Source organism: Schistocerca americana, chromosome 4, assembly GCF_021461395.2.
Source record: "Schistocerca americana isolate TAMUIC-IGC-003095 chromosome 4, iqSchAmer2.1, whole genome shotgun sequence".
NCBI lineage: Eukaryota > Metazoa > Arthropoda > Insecta > Orthoptera > Acrididae > Schistocerca > Schistocerca americana.
The window spans coordinates 760,139,936-760,158,484 of NC_060122.1; the positions used below are offsets into that span (position 1 = coordinate 760,139,936).

The window sequence follows — 18,549 nt, forward strand, 5'->3', positions numbered from 1 at the left end:
CATTTTACCTTCGCAATTCGTACGTTTTATCATTTTATTTATTACGTTAAGCATTTTTCAACCACATGGGAAAAATCTGGACTATATACAATGAAAAATATTTCTAAGGTTAACAACATCGTAATAATGCGGCTGACGAATCTAACTTGACTGCGCACTTACTTGATAGTGGATATAATATTTCAGTTCTGTCCTCACATATAAGGATGTTCCACCCATGCGCGAAGGGAAGACGTATGGACCTGGGGAGGAGGGTGAAATCTTCTGCCATCAGGCGTTGTCTCGTGTGACACCATTTAATGGACGAATAGTGAAGGTACTATAAAGTTAACACAAGTTGCCAATGTATCACACAGGTAAGGAGAGCACTGTAGATTGGTATGACATATGCTGAAGTCAGCTGTGTTGTAACTGTAAACAGTGGCCTCAGTGTGAACTCAGCCTCTGACATGAATAGTCCAGCTGGGGCTATGTACACACAAAAGCGTTTTTTAATGTTTGAACTTTCATTTACTGCTACATACTTTATAATTGACTTGCATTTAAAACTTATGCAACAGTACATTTAATAAGGCATGCATGTGTGACGTCTCCTGGCAAGACATTCACAAAACCGTTGTAATATATGTGAAAAAAAGGAACATTTATCGGTATTCTTCTTCTTCTTCTTATATTATTATTATTATTATTTCATTTCTGCATGAACGGTAGTCGATTATGCAGACTCTGTAAAAAATAAGTTACCTTTTTTCATTTTTATGTTTGTGCAACAATTATGGATCTATATTTTGCAAATAACGCCTGTAGTCGATGAGTGTAGAAATCGAAACAGACAATGATAATTAAAAACGATAACAAAGATGCATATTAAATTGCGTATAAATAGCGGAGATTAACACCCATTACTCTCTCTGTCTTCTTGCAGTCGTCAAAGTTGTAAAAGCCTGTAACGCTCGATTGAATGCTTGGTTAGCTTTCGTTTATTCCTTGTTCGAGAAATGCGCCATTGGAGGCTGATGAATGTAAAACGTACTTTAAATTTATGTTGATTTTTGAATATAGAGATTGTTAAAAATACTTTTAATAATTTATTGCTAGCTTGCCCATTAGTTCATTACACGTTTTTAACTGTTTTCAGCATATTTAGAATAATTCATGGCGCAGAGGTGTGCAGCGATCGCGAGAGCCGCTGCCGCGGCAAATTCAAATGAAACTGAATGAAAGCAGTTTTCCTGCAATTGAGCGGACAGTTAACGGTACACTAAAATTATTTCTTTCGGCTTCCCGGAGACCTCAGAGGTGAATGGTGGATTTTATTATGTCATTTTCAGGTGGACATGGACAACTGCTATTACAATATCAGTAACGTAAGTAATTTAAGTAAGCCAGTACAACAAAATTTTACTTGTGTGATATCAAAGACTGCTGTGATGAAACCTGTTCTGGCTAATAATACAAAAACTAAATTTCGTTTTTAGTTTCATGCTCTCGTGTTAGTCGTGGCAGTCAACAGTGTTCCTATATTAAAAAATCCGCTGCAGCTTTTACGTTTAGCGAACATAGCACACTGTAACTTCTGTACGTATAATAAGAGTAATTTTCAGTGCATTTCAGAGATGAAAGTAGCGAAGGACATGTTTAATTTCATAATGAGTTACAGTAACGATACCGTGTTCCATTTCTAACAAGCCAGATCAAGCTTATATAAAAATAGTTTGCAAATTAAAGATCATACGTGCAGCAGGAAATCTTTTAGTGTTGTGCGAATCCCCAAGTAATAGATCAAGGTGCACAAAGTTAAAAGATTTTCAACTGCAGGAACCAATAGTGAGAATCGCATTTTATCTGTTTTGTTCGCAACAATAAGCAATATACAGTTAATTAGAACATCATGTCATACAAACTGCGTATAAAGTCAAAAGAACGGTGGGGACTACGCGAAACATGTTACCTTATTGTAACAGGTTCTTCACGTGTTTTTAGCACTGAAGATGGCCACACAGTGACCGATCTAGATGTGCAATAAATATCATTTCGGTTTGATTGATGTGCCCTTCATTGCTTGAAATTATATGGCCACTGGGCATAACTGTTTCCCTACGGCACTGGTTCCCATCAGGTGGTCCGCGGACCCCCAGGGGGTCTGCGAGGTATGCCAGATGGGTCCGCACGATGCTATTAGAATAAAAAATATACTAAATATATTTTGCATGATAACAAATTTTTTTGTTTTGGCCGCTTCCTGCATGAGCAGTTGGGTAATTAGCTGATGTGTTTGAACACTTCTGTGTTAAACTTGAGTTTACAAGGAAAAAAATGTAGACATGTTCAAAGTTGAGAATAAGATTAGTGCTATGGTCAAAAAGTATCAGATCTGGGCTTCAAGAATAGAAAACGAGTCACTAACAAACTTTTCTACTTTAAAACAATTATTGGAGTCTTAAGAGGAGAGTTTGCCTGACCATAGCAAGATCAATGTAGCCGAGCATCTACGCAGCCTAGCCACCACTTTTAGAGCGTATTTCCCTGAACCTGAATCTGACGACAGCTGTAAAGAAATAGACAAAATCGAAGGCCTCACTTAAGAAGACCAATATCAACCTGCGGATCTCTCCAGCTATGGTACGATGATAAACATTTTCATCGGTGATACAATTACAGACTTCTGGACATCAGCACGCAAGGACTACAAGAAACTTGTAGATATGGCAATGAAAAAGATGCTTCCATTTGCGACCACATATCGGGGTTTCATGGAAAACAAATATAGGAATCGGCTCGACATGCGGTCGGATTTCGGACTGAAAGTTTCAAGTTTGGAACCTAATATTTCGGAAATAAAGGACTCAAAGGTCAGATTGAACTCATCTCAGTAAGAACTGAAAATGAAAACTAACTTTATACTGATGGAGTACTCTGCTGTAACTGTATTTTTTCAAATAAATAATACCTTGTATGAAATTAATGTTTTCTTATTTTTCACTCATGTCTGCTCAGTTTAATCTCAAGTGTAATACACTTGGAAGGCCGATACATGCAGTTTTAATTTTTTCCTGTCATTTTCCGTGCATACTCAATTTAAATTTTTTAAGGAGTTTGTTATACTAAACACCCAGATTTGAAGACAAAGATTTTGAGCAATAATCAGAAATTTAACAATAACAATGATGGCTAAATTGAAAAAGTTTTAAGCTCAATATTTTTTCAATAATGAATAGGTCAATGATTTTTCTAAGTACCAAAAATAGAGAATTTATTAAAAGAATCTTAATTTGGCTTTTTTAGGTACTTGATACTGTGATATGACAAGGTACTAATCATGCTCGATGAGGGATCCCCTCGAGAAAATTTTGTTGGGAACCGCTGCCCTATGGCGTCAAACTTCACAAATCAAATATGAATATAAAGACCACAACGGACAATATTTTGTTTTACGAAACATTTGGAGGCTGTGGACCCGCGCGTAAACAAGATTATATGTCATTTGCGTTTGGAGTTTAAAGTTTGGGGACGAGATGGATGCAGGGCGCAGTGGTTAGCTGAGAAAATTTCGAATCGTGCTCTGCAGAACGCGGCGACCGCGAGGCGACAAACACACCCCGCCGCCCCCGTGTGGGGCTGCCCTGAGAGACTTATTTAGACGCGTCCGCCGCAAAGCGCCACCGCTGCGCGCCCAGCCACTCGCGAATTCCGGCGCTGCTTTAATCCGGAACAACTTTGCTTTTAAGCGACTCCTTTGACGGCGGAACGCTTAATGCGCGCCTGCTGTCTTTTTATGGGGCTCCACGAGCCGCCATTTCAACAATTATACTCGCTCAAGAAGCACGCCGCTTCCCCCCCTCCACCGCGGGCGACTTTGTAGCAACGGTCGCGGCGGCGGCAGATGAGAAAACACGACTACTGTAACACCAGAAAACAAGACGACGGCCTGAAGACGAGTTTCGTGGGAGTCTGTGATCTCGCAAGATTAAGTCTGTGACCGGCTGCGGCCTCGCTGCTTCCTTCGGATGGCCTCTTCGGCGCTCTCGCTGTCTGGGAAAATCAAACGTGTACATTACTGTGTTCGGAGCTGTGAAAAGATTAAAAAATAGAAAAAAGAAACAAATAAGTATAACTCTTCTCTGAAAATATCAAGATATAGTCACGTTACTTTTGCCTTAATATTTATTAGGTTCTAAAAACTCACTTCAGACATAACATAAGTGAAGAGCACTTTTCAAAGAAACCTTTTAGCACAACAATCACATCCAGGCGCTTAGACGAATGCTAACAGATCGGCTCCTATAATAAGGCATCAGCTTCCGTGGGACCTTGTGAGTCGATGTTATTTCACTATAACTAGTCCCTATATAATTTACTGAGAACTGATCATAAAATTTAAAGAATGAGATTTTCACTTTGCAGCAGAGTATGCGCTGATATGAAACTTCCAGGTAGATTAAAACTGTGTGCCGGACCGAGACTCGAGCTCGGGACCTTTGCCTTTCGCGGGCAAGTGCTCTACCATCTGAGCTACCCAAGCACGAGTCACGACCCGTCTTCACAGCTTCAGATCTGTCAGTACCTCGTCTCCTACTTTCCAAATTTCGCAGAAGCTCTTCTGGCAGAATTGAAGCTGTGAGGGCGGATCGTGAATCGTGTTTGGGTAGCTCAGCTGGTAGCGCACTTGCCCGCGAAAGGCAAAGGTCCCGTGTTCGAGTCTCGGTCTGGCACACAATTTTAATCTGCCGGGAAGTTTCACAAAAATTTAAAACCCGACACGTAACATTGAAAAAATTAAAATAAAAGCAAGAAAATAATTAGTATAGGGTATATGCAACGAAACGTACATTTGAAGAGTCTAAACAACAGCAATTTCTGCACATAATAATAGGTTACAAGTAAGAATTTCAAATTAGATTTCAAAATATGGGTTATGTTACTGAAAGTTTCCGTTGGAAATCTTCTGAAAATTAAACTTGGTGAGTGTACACTTTTCCAGACAATCGGAAACACCCATCTCCTGAACTTGCACACATCAAACTGCTTTAAACTTCTGACTACATCCCAAATTTGTTAACGTGGTAAACATTTGACATTAATCAGGAGAAAATTTTACAACTGAAGACACAAAACGCTAATTACCATGGTTTTATTAGATCAAGTTTGTTCAACGAAGGCCTAATGACAAAGTCAAAAGAAAAACTAATAAACCTAAAAAGTGATAACCTCATTGTATGTTCATGTAAGACATTTTTGCTGAAGAGTGTGCAGAGTCAAAGTGTTTATTTCTGGTTTGACCTCAGCAAAAATTACTTACGAAAACAAAATTATTAAATTCCAATTTTAAAAAAGTAGTTTTTTATGCGTCTCTATGTTTATGAACTATGAGTTGTACGGTGATATAATGTTGCAGGGATTTGCATTCAGGGGCATATTTGGATTCTGCTTACAAAAGGCATTGCAAATAGAATTAGCAGTAAAGAAGTAATATATTAAAACATGTGCCTCATGCTGAAGTTTTACTACATGAACCGTAAAAGTTTAGCAAGGCGGTAAACCTTTTTCTTTCATTAGTTTTTGGAGATTGTCGACTAGAATAATTTTGAAAAGATTTGAAACTATGTTTAAAGTTTTTTCGAAGTCGCTAAGTGCTCTCATTCTCAAATACTGGATGAATGTAGTCTGCGTACTGCCTCAAGGTGTATTCACTATTTTAAACTGTAATAACTGACTTATTATTGAGAGGTCATACCTCTTAATGAATAGATCATAACAGCAAGGAAAATTTTTAAATTCGGCCAGTAATTATTGGAAATACTGAAAATAGAATTTTTCGAATGAAACAGCAATTTTACTGTTATCAGTCACTGTCTATTTATCTCCACGACGCGTTTCAAGCGCTTAAACCTCCATCATCAAGTGAACTTAGATAACAATATACATGTCATGTGTTACGACCTTGAAAGGAACCTGTGACCACTGGAGACAGTGTCAGAAGTTACTCCATAAATCATAACAGAACACACACATATGTCACACTAACATATGTAAATATACTTGATACTGGAGGTTAAAATCTTTGAAATGCGTCGTGGAGACGAATAGCGACTGGTAACAGTAAACCTTTTTGTTCCATGTCCGCATTTAAAAGTAATCAGATTTTTGTTGCTCCTGGGATCAATTAGGCAATTTGCAACTGTAAATGAGTGTTTTTTCCCTGCAGTACTACAGGTCACTAAAGAAATGTCACCGAATCGAAAATGTTATTTCCATCTGTTGTCAATTCCTTGTGAATGGTGTAAGTTTCTATGGGATCAAACTACTGAGGTCATCGGTCCGTAGGCTTACACACTACTTAATCTAACTCAAATTAACGTAGGCTGAGGACAAAACGCACACACACACACACACACACACACACACACACTCACTCACACACACACACATATGCCCGAGGAAGAACTCTAAACTCTCTTAGCCCAGAAACGTGCAGTCATAGCGATCTGTGGTGTCCCTGAGCAATGTGCAGACTGTTGGCAGAGTATCTCTGAAAGTCAACTTTGCCATCCCCTGTACATGTACTCCGTCAAAGGATCTGTGTTTAGTAATATGGAATCATTCACAAGGAGCCTCTCGGGGTAGTCCCGCGATCTGAGGCGCCTTGCCACAGCGGCTGCTTGTGAATAAGTCCATATTACTAAACACATAACCTTTCACGGAGTACATGCACAGGGGATGGCAAAGTTGAAGTTCAGAGATGCTTGGCCAACAGTCTGCACATTGCTCAGGGACACCACAGATCGCTATGACTGCATGTTTCTGGGCTAAGAATACCCAACTTAGTTTAGCGATTGGTGGAAACAGGTCACTAAGTTCACTCAGAGATACAGCTGCGACTTTCTGGATGGCAGGTACCTTCATACCGTATAACGATACCGGGATCGCATAGAGCTTCCGACCTGGGGCCACAGTACATGCTAAAGCAACGTTGTAACGCTCGACAGCCATATTTACCCAGTTTGAGATTATCTCTGATTCCAGTTTGCTGGACGTCAATTAAAAAATTAATTTTTTTTCCTTACATTGGGTAAGATTGTAACATACCAACAGCTGAGCGAGATGGCCACGTGCGTCTCCTTTCCAATTTTTTCCATAGGTACCACAAGTGGGATGTTTCAATGCGAAACTTTTATTTTTTTTCATTCGTATTTTCTTACAGACACCTTATCCACATTCAGTATCGCACCATGAATGTAAATTATTTCTACGAGTTGCCAGCACAATAGTGATCCATGCTGAGATTCGTAATATAATCTCTTGTGAAAACTTTTTTCACCAGTAGCTTGTTATGTTGCAACCATATCCAGCTGATAGGTCCTAAATCATCGTCCAACCCTTAATTAATTCACCTGCAGTTAGACGACTGTACATGATTTATTTTTAGCAGTTTACGAAAACGGCACCTGTCGTAGTGCACATGCAGGTGAAGCTTAATGTAACAAACAGACAGCTAGAAACCTGTGTATCGTTATTGGCTCTATAAGTGGGAAAAAGGGGCTGGTTGCGGTCCCTTCTTCTTTTTTTGTAAATTTGAACGAATCTTTTTTTTCCTTTATTGTCATTTCCATTCCCCATCAGGGGCAGGCTGGCAGCAGCATAAGCACTGCTCTTCAACCAAGAGACTTAAATAGACAGGAAGACATTTAAAAACAATATAAAAGAGATAACATGGCGGAATATAGAAACAAAAAAGGTGGATCAGAAGTAAATAAGACATACAAAACGGTGACTGTAAATCGGAGATAAAAATCTAACAAAGTATGTTAAACAAAAAACCACACACTACATTAAAAGGCACCAGGTAAAGTACAGCCGGAGCATAAAAGTCTGTAGAACTAGTAAAACAGCCACATGTCGGACGTCGTAGCAAGGAACTGTCATGGACAATAAACAGGTCGAGCACACAATTAAAACCCACAGCACTAGATGACACTGTAGAATGGCACTGAAACACAACACTAATGCCTATACACTGATACCGCATAAAAACCTGGGAGGATCTGCATGGGAGGGGGGGTGGACAATCGAAATGGGAAGAAGGGGAAGGAGGCAAGGAGAGCGGAGAGAAAGGGGGACGCGGGAGGGGGGGGGGGCCGAAGGAGGGCTGGGAGGGGAGCGGATGGGAGAAGAAAACAGCAGAAGAGAGGGTGCAGGGACTTAGGGAGGGGAGAAGGAAAATCCGCTCTGGGAGAAGGAGGGGTGAGGAGAAAGGGGGCTACGGTCGCAGGTTCGAATCCTGCCTCGGGCATGGATGTGTGTGATGTCTTTAGGTTAGATAGGTTCAAGTAGTTGTAAGTCTAGGGGACTGATGACCTCAAATGTTAAGTGCCATAGTGCTTAGAGCCATTTGAAAGATTTGAGTATTGGAATCCCATAGAACATTTATGGGATATGATCTAGAGGTCAATTCGTTCACAAAATCCTGCAGCGGCAACATTTTCGCAGTTATGGACTTCTATAGAGACGACATGGTTCAATATTTCTGCTGGGGACTTCTGACGACTTGTTGAGTCCATGCCATGTGGATTACCTGCACTACGCTGGGCAAAGGGAGGTACGACACGATATTTGGAGACTTCTGTCGCCTCAGCGTATAACTTATACCGGTACATGTCAAAAAGTGTATGCTAGAATCGTACGACAATCGCTCAATTCAAGGATCATGGAAAGTAAACGGTATTGCTGGGTAGAACACGTGGAGAAATCGGCCCTGGCGGAACAAGGGCTATGTGAGACCGACCACACCCTAAAGTTCGCCGACACGCAATTTCCTGCTGTTTAGAAAACATACCATTCAGGTTTGTCCAGGGAACACATAGAAATGCACAGACATGACTATAGTTTCAATGAGAAAGAAAATGTCTCAACGTAAACGAATCCCGGATTCCCGTCCTGCAACGAACGACTGTTACAGATAACAAGGGGTGAACCACACCGGTAATGATCAGGGAAAGTCCTCGGACTTTGAAGCGACAGGTAAATATATTCTCTGGACACGGGCTCGACTCTGCCACCAGGAGGGTTGTGCTCTACCAAAACTACGTTCCGGTAGTTTCGGTACAATACATAATTGACGTATTAACGGTAGGATTGCACGTAGTATTGGTTGCATTAGTAGGGAAAGAAACATAAATGCATGTACCTGACAGAAACTCGGAGCCCTCGACTTCTATCTGTTTTTTTCTGTTTGTTTTGCACATAATTAGAATCGGACATCGTTCAGTGTTAATCCGGTGTGTATTTCATATCTTTACCGAATATAAATTGCACTTCATAAGTAACAAAAATTAGTTGATCGGCTAACCAACTTTTGATGCAATTACAGTTTACATATACAAACATTAAAAAAAAGAACTATATTTGCTCAGTAGGCCGGCCTGTTCTGTCCGAGCGGTTCTAGGCGCCTCAGTCCGGAACCACGAGGCTGCTACGGCGGCAGGTTCGAATCCTGCCTCGGGCATGGATGGGTATGTTGTCCCTAGGTTAGTCAGGTTTAAGTAATTCTAAGTCTAGGGGACTGACGACCGCAGATGTTAAGTCCCGTAGTGTTTAGAGCCATTTGAGCCATTTTGAACTCAGTAGAACGCTGTTCATCATTATCAAAATTAAGAGTTTCCTGTTATTATTGATAAGTGTGACACTGTTTATGAATATCAGTAACATGGTTTACATAAGCTTGACGCGATGTTGAAGTGATGTTTGATAGGTTTTCATTTTGCTATTTTTTTTAATTTTACCTTTTCTTAAGTAAATTGCGTTTTCTAGAACTATTGATAAATTTGAATTTTCCCTCTGTTTAATTTTACATATCAATAATTTTCGAATAAAACCTGAATTACACGTTGACAATTTCAGTTTTTTTATAAATACATAACTATGTATAACAAAACTGTTCCATAGGCTATATATCCTCATTCACTTTCTAGACAGTTCACCATTTCCGGTTTCTAGGGGAATCCAGTAAGACACTGATCGCATACAACAAAGTGATCGAAATCAGGTAACACCTGATTGGCCTGCAACACACCTAACGTACAGGTATCATGGTTACGATTTGAACTTACCATGATTGGTAGGGAAACTACTGTAGTTCAAACCAAATGCCTCTGAAAACTATGGGACTTGACATCTGAGGTTGTCAATCCCCTAGAACTTAGAACTACATAAACCTAACTAACCTAAGGACATTACACACATCCATGCCCGAGGCAGGATTCGAACCTGCGACCGTAGCAGTCGCGCGGTTCCGGACTGAAGCGCCTATAACCGCTCGGGCACCGTGGCCAGCAAACTATTGTAGTCTACATTTATTTAGGTATGATAGACTACGGAACCTAAGGTAGATTTACAACTATACCCATCAGAAAGTGAGGGTGAATATTTGACAATACCAGCCACTCGCACTGGCTAAACGTCAGGAAAGGCTTTAAACATACGTCAGTTGAAAACACCGAGACAGAAGCTAATACGCAATATGTTATACTAAATTGTATCTAATCAGATGCTTTATTGGTATTTTTACACTCCTTGAGATTCTATCATAATAAACGATTATTCCTGAAACTGCTATATTTTGAGAGAACTCCCTGTGTGTGCGTCGACTGTTAAGTAGTGGAGCCAACCTACATTTAAGCGCTTACACTCAGGTCCCACACATTTTATTACCAGAGCCACGAACGTTTATGAGACACACTACTAGGGTAAATAGAATTGTAGTTTATTACAATCAAGTCACGATAATGACTCTGACGGAGGCTTGCAAAGAGATGTAAAAGTGATGTTTCCTGCTGCGGATAATCGCCTCTATCCAGCCGATAATTACTCTATTCATTCTCCAAGCGTACCTAACTACAGCCAACAACACGAGGAATGTTCGCACGTGAGAAGGGTTCGTGCCTCCGCCCACGAGTTGCTAACAGTGCGGCAGACCACAAAAGCGCGGAAACTCGGCGGCAGCCATTATTGGATGCCAGCGCCCTGAGTTGTCTGCTGGCGTGCGGTATTTGGCAAGTGTATTAGCAGGTGGACAGACTCGCCGCCGAAACAAAAGCCGCCACGCACAATCGGCGCCCACGCCACGTGGGCTGTTAGCACGGTGGACGCTGCTGCTCCATAATGCACGCGGCGTACCGTAGAGGTCGCACAGAAGCCACGCCGGTTATTGGGTGTGGACCGCGTTCGGCTCACAATGAGACAATTTAAAAGCGATCGCTTCGAGGCAACGTATTGTTGTTACACTCCAGAGAGAACCTCGTTCCCAAAAATAGTGAATTAGCACCTACGAAAAAAACTGGGCCAACTGCTTCACTGTAGATATATTCTTCGGTCTAATACAGGCAGCGATTTCATTTTTAAACTTCCCGCGTACCTTGGTGAGCTTTATGCCCAGTATTTGACCGATTCCTTAAGAGTTATTCCTCCTGCTTGCTGAACTACGAAAAGTAGTGGAACAGAAGTCAAGAAAATCTTCGCCAGTCGGTAATGTGGTGCCAGATCGTAGATCATAAAACTAGGGAGACCAAGGAATGAAACTCACAACAAAAGGTTTTCAACTTAAACTGCAAAATAGAAATTTCGATACCATAAGAGAGAGGAAATCTTCAAAGTTACAAAGGAAAATTCACAGATCGATATATACATCCACATACTCGTATTACACACTCATCAAGATAGTGTGTGTAGCTTGGTAGAAGCAACGTAATATCAGTATTAGCAATTTCCTGTTACCTTCCGTTCAAGTACTGGGCAAGGGATGAACTGCTGTGAGCATTCCTCTCTGTATGCAGTAATCTGAAAGTAGGTGCCATGTTCGAATGTGACATAGCTTTCGGAGACTTACGATCAAACAATGTTGATCGCATAGATAACATTCCTTCGGAATTCATAGACTCTTTCCGGAAGAAGCAACCAAAGATTATTCAGGCTAACGTGTAGAATTTTTTAAACGGGACTTAACCGTCAGACCTTCTGAAGAATATTACCCACAGAAACCCAAATACAAGAATCATCACACAACCAGCTTAACAGCTCATGCGGCCAAATTGCTGACAATAAGAATATAAGGAAGAACAGAAAATAATACTGAAGATCTGTTAGACGAACATATCGCCTGGTAATGGAGGAAAGACTTGGGAATAATAGAGACGCTTTCAGGAGATTTTTCGAAATAGAAAAAGTGTTAGCGTAAATTTGTGGCTGACGTTTGGAGTTCTCAGAATGCGAGCAGTAAGCTAGAGGAAAAAATTTAATTCGCAATATGTTCAAGAACCAAAAGGAAACAATAAGCATGAAAATTCAAGAAAGAAACGTTCGGACTGAAAACGGAGAACAGCAGAGATGCAGTCCTCTTTCCCTACTGTTGAACCTGTACATCGAATACGTAATATCGGGCTGTGAGTCTAGGAGAAAAGCCTGTAAACCGTTTTTATTGTTGCTGATCAACAGTCATACAAAATTTTTTAAATGAACACACCGTCATTTGGCTCTACTGTTGTTTGTTTAATTACGACCCAGGTTTCTGTCTTTGACGCCATTTTCAAGTGATTGCGTCAACACATATTCAGGACATCAAGCTGGGCATTTCGTAGGGGGCGAATATTTTTCTTAATTCATTGCCAGTTTTGAGCTTGATGTCCTGCAGTATATGTTAAGGACAAACTCAATCACTTGAAAATGGCATAAAAGACCGAAACCTAGATCGCAATTACATAAAGAACGATACACTCAACTCTTTGTTGGTCCATCACGGCCAGGGGACATCAGCTGATAAGTACTTTTCAATGTCAATAAATTCACCAACAGCCATATACTTTAAGATATTTTATTTTATTCTGAAAGCAACCAGTAACGGCAATTAATTTTACCATCTTCACGCCCCATACGCTTTTATCCAAATAAAAGAACTAGTCGCATAGCGCCATAAAAAATTCATTTGTATAATTCCTTTAAAGTAAGCACCGCTATTAGACTGTTGTTTATTTACAGAGTTACATTTACAATAACACAATCATGATTTCGGCTTAAGTGTTATAACACATTATCAAGTGTTTTAAGTGTTATAACACTTAAAGCACTTGATAATGGCACTTTGAAGCCGAAATCATGATTGTGTAAGTGTAAATGTAACACTGTAAATGCCGGCCGGGGTGTCCGAGCGGTTCTAGGCGCTACAGTCTGGAACCGCGCTACCGCTACGGTCGCAGGTTCGAATCCTGCCTCGGGCATGGGTATGTATGACGTGCTTAGGTTAGTTAGGTTTAAGTAGTTCTAAGTTCTAGGGGACTGATGAACTCAGAAGTTAAGTCCCATAGTGCTCAGAGCCATTTGAACCATTTTTGAACACTGTAAATAAACAACAGTGTACTGGCGGTACTGACTTTAAAGAAATATATTATGACTGTGGCCCCGCATTATGAAAAAATTACGCATTTGGATAACGACTGGAATTCACGATATCCAGTGTTTTATGGCGCTATACGATAAGTTCGTTTATTTGGATAAAAGCGTATGGGGCCTGAAGATGGAAAAATGAATTGATGAAACTGGTTGCTTTCAGAATAAAATAAAATATCTATACGGCTGTTGGTGAAGTTTATTGACACTGAAAACAAAAATACTCTCGAATGGCGGTGTGTTCATACAACAAGAAAAAAAGTCTATGTCTGGAAACCGAGAGGCAGCAGGATCGAATCACTGTCGGATCACGTGTTTTTCAGTCTTCGTTTTAACCTAGATTTCACCTCTCAAAGATGTCAGGAGTCACCAGAAACAACACGTCGTATGTATTCCACGTTAAGCTGTACCTCCCGTCTCGGCGGTTGGATACCAGGGATAGGTTAACAACACGCAAATCGCCAAAGTGGCGGCCAATAGAAAAACTTGCATCGTGTCGTTGAGCAACGCGAAATTATTATTATTACTTTTATGCGTATAAACAATTAGGCGAATATCTCGGACCTCAAGGTCAAACGCTAAACTGCCGACTCGTGTGATATCTCCCCTCCACACTGCAGCTACTTGGTGCAGTTTTCCCGGCCGTTACCCGTTAACTGCACATCGCAATATCTCCAGCGTTGCGCAGTAGCGTTCTCAATTATGGATACCTCAGGTTCTTTTAAATCAATAAGCAACGGAGCCCGGTAATCAAAGAACAGGGTGAGCATCACGTTTCCAGCAGATGGCTGGCTCTTGAACTTCTTGGTATGACGAGACGATGGATGACACCTCTGCACTGTCGACACTTTCGACTCTGGTTCCCAGTGGTGGCAGCTGGTTTCGTGATGAGGCTCGCCTTCCATATCGAACGGTGTCTTGTGTCGATTCGCGACCAGCACGGAACTTGGCGTACCATTCCAACAGTGGTTTTCGACTGAGATGCTGCCCCATGCTCGACAGCCAAGAAAAGAATAACAGCACGTTGGTCATGTTTGGACGAATTTGGTAATAACGTCGCCATAGCTGACGTTCCAGTACTTATTGCACGCGCGTCACAAAGACATGAATGCAATACTGATTCCTTGCTTACAGGCTTTTATACCCGTATCGGAGTCGTGCTAGGTTGCGTGTATCCTGCAGCAACGCCAGCAAGTAAAAGTACAAGCTCCGTATTGTAATATTTACGTAGTGAAGGAATGAAACTGCGGTGCTTCACCAGAGTTGCCCTATGTGGTTACAATTTCATGACGTATTTTGTAAAAACGTTCAGTATGACAGTTGCAAGTCCTGTTGTTGAGGTCTTTAGTTTGTAGACTGATCTGACGAAACTTTCCATGTTACTTTATACTGTGCAATTCTCTTCCTCTCCAAATAACTACCGCAACATACATCTTTTGAATCTGATTACTGTATTCAGTTTTTGGTTTCCTTCTACGATTTTTGCCCGCCCCCCTCCTCCCACTCCCCACCAATACTAAATTGGTGATACCTTGAAATCTCAGTAAGTGTTCTATCAACCGATTCATTATTTAGTCAAGTTATGCCACAAATTTATTTTTTCCTCAGTTCTATTCAGTACCTTCTCATTTATTACACGATCTATCCATCCAATCTTCAGCATTATTCTGTAGCACCAGATTTCGAAGGGTTCTCTTCCTGTCTACGCAGTTTATCGTCCGTGTTTCACTTCCATACATGGCTACACTCCAGATACGTTCCTTCAGAAAATACTACCTAATACTTAAATCTATATTCGATGTCAACAAATTTCTCTTCCTCAGAAACGCTTTCCCTGTCACTGCCAATCTACATTTTACAATCATTCTATTTCGGACATCATCAGTTAATTCCATACCCGAACAGCAAAACTCGTGTACTGTAACTCGTTTCCTAATCTAATTCCCTCAACATCACCTGATTTAATTCGACTACTTTCCATTATCTTCGTTCTGCTTTTGTCGATGTTCATCTGAAATTTTCCTTATAAGACGCTGTCCATTCCGTTCAACTGCAATTCGACTACTTTCCATTATCCTTGTTCTGCTTTTGTCGATGTTCATCTGAAATTTCCCTTATAAGACGCTGTCCATTCCGTTCAACTGCTCTGCCAAGTCCTTTGCTGTCTCTGTTATAATTATAGCGTAATTGCCAAACCTCAAGTTTTTATTTCTTCTCCTCGTACTTTTATTCCCAATCGAAATTTTTCTTTGGTTTCCTGTACGACTTACTCAATGTAACAGATTGAATACCGTTTGGGATAGGCTACAACCCTGTTTCACTCCTTCCTCAGCAACTGCTTCCCTTCATGCCCCTCAGCTCTTATAATTGCCCTCTGCTTTCTGTACAAGTTGTGAATAATCTTTCGCTTCCTGCATTTTACACCTGCTACCCTCGGAACTTCGGATTGTTCCAGTCAACACTGTCAAAAGCTTTCTTAAAGTCTACAAATGCTATTAACGTTGGTTTAACTTACCTTAACCTATCCTTTAAGGGAAGTAGTAGGGTCACGTGTGCCAACATTTCTCCACAATCCAAACATCTTCCTCGAGATATGCTCCTACCAGTTTTTTTCTATTCTTGTGTAAGTAATTCCTGTTTGAATTTTGCAACTGTGATTTATGAAACTGATAGTTTGGTAGTATTCACGTCTGTCAGCGTCTGCTTTCATTAGAATAGAAATTATTGTATTCTTCTTGAGGTCTGAGAGTATTTCACCTGTCTCATGTATCTTGCACACCCGATGGAATAATTTTGCCATGGCTGGATCTCCCAAGGATATCAATAGTTCTAATGAAATATCGTCTACTCCAGGGGCTTTCTTTCGACCTAAGTCTTTCGGTGTTCTGTAAGATTCCTCTAGCAGTATCGTATCTCCCATCTCATCGTCATCTACGTCCTCTTCCTTTTCTATAATACTGCCTTCAAGTACATCCCCCTTGTACTTAGCCCTGTACTCCTTCCACCTTTCAGTTTGTCCTTCTTTTATTGGTACTGGCGTTCCATCTGAGCTCCTGATATTCATACAGCTCCCTCTCTCTTCTCCCAAGGCCTCTTTAATTTTTCTGTAGGCGATATCTGTCTTTCCCCTTGTGATATTCGCTTCTTTATTTTTTACATTTGTCTTCTAGCGGTTCCTGTTTTGCCATTCTGCACTTCCTGTCAGTCTAATTTTTGGATGTTTTTACAGGGTGAGTCACCTAACATTACCGCTGAATATATTTCGTAAACCACATCAAATACTGACGAATCGATTCCACAGACCGAACATGAGGAGAGGGGCTAGTGTAATTGGTTAAGACAAACCATACAAAAATGCACGGAAGTATGTTTTTTAACACAAACCTACGTTTTTTAAAAATGGAAACCCGTTAGTTTTGTTAGCACATCCGAACATATAAACAAATACGTAATCAGTGCCGTTTGTTGCATTTTTAATGAAATAAAAAAAATAAAATAAAATTAATTGGTTTGAAAATGTTGGGGATGCAAATGTTGTTTTATACATTTTTGTTATTTTTTCTTTCAGTACGAACTTTGTTGTAGAACCCCTTATTTACGTGTGGTAATAAAAATTCATTTAGACAGGATTAAGCACATTTAAAATTACGTGAACCTTAGTCAACCCTCTCATGCTGATAAATTCATATTAACTGATTAAGAACATTTAGTTGAAAATTGTATAAATTAAAATTTTTACGTATTTCGGGCTTGGCACACATTTTCTAAATGCAGTGGTTTTTTAAATAGTTACTGAATTCTTTCCCGGCGTTAGCTATGGAACACAAGACTGTCTCTGTTAGCAGAAAATGGTTAAATATTGCCAAGCCGACCTGAACGTTTAATTATCATTGATAAAACACACTTCACTATACGTTTAAGTTATTTGCTTTAGAAATTGAAAGAACCAACAGATTGTTAAACTTCAACGTTAACTATCCACCTATGAATGCACAAATGTGAAACCAATAATAAATTCCGTCAGTCTCAGGATTGCTGTAAAAGAAAAATATTTTCGTAATTCACTGCTAATTTTATCTGCTCCCGATTTACGGGTTTGGTTAATTTTTCGTAGCGGAACAATTTTTTAAATGTGCCGCCCCTGCAAATCGTTCGGTCGCGGCACAGCCCAGCAACACAGCGATAATTGCTAAAAATGCTGAAAATTCTTTAAAGAAATATTATAGATAACATGGGCAAGCTAATTTACATTAGTAATACACAAGTTTGATAAATTATAATGTATTTAGACCACAACAATAATTCAACTTACATTAGTTTGTAATTTCTCCTCTAATGGCGGCTAAAGATAGATACAGACAAAAGAAGTCTACCCATTCACAAAATGGTACGTCACAGGTTCCTCTCTCTCTCAGCTCTCGAGGAAGACGACAAAGAATGCACATTATGTATTCCTATTTATACCACTGCCGACCGTTAATGTCTCTTTGCAATCTTACAACATTACTCCCCTCTGTGGCTGTATTTTACGTTTTTCTTATCGCAGATATTGACATATTTCGTAATTACATTATGAGTATAGAAATATTACAATCATAAATACATCGAGAATATTATTACAGAAAATATTACAATAACAACGAATGTCCTTTATACAAAATTAAATAATATTTTTTTTGTTAAACAATTACAGTACATACGAATTGCTTCATAGCGTACATAGTACAATCAAATGTCATTTCCTTTGATTAATAGTGTGTGTGCTGCCAGGGAACGTTACATTGCCCCCTGGCAGCATTTGGCAAAGAGTTTCTATACTTTGACACAATGGTGCCAGTAACTTTCTTTACATTTCTGTATTTTTTTATGGAATGGCTCTTTTAATTAGTCCCAGGGTTATATACGTTCATGGCTCCCCCATTTGGGCGAAGGCAGACAGGAAACCTGGGCAAAACTGTGCCGGAGCCCAGCTATCCCAGTTGGTTCATGATTAATCTTGTCTCTTTAACAGTCATTCTTTTGAAATGATTTAGCAGTTTGTCATCAACGGTTACATAATATCACAGTCACATACAGTTCAACGAAAGTTTGTTGTGTGTGATTAACAACTCGTAA

General features: G+C 40.0%; 1 protein-coding gene across 2 annotated transcripts in view; it reads left to right on the forward strand.

Moving 5' to 3' along the window:
- Positions 1 to 18,549, forward strand: part of LOC124613073 — a 1,160,819-nt gene that overhangs the window by 781,414 nt on the left and 360,856 nt on the right. The window lies entirely within an intron of this gene.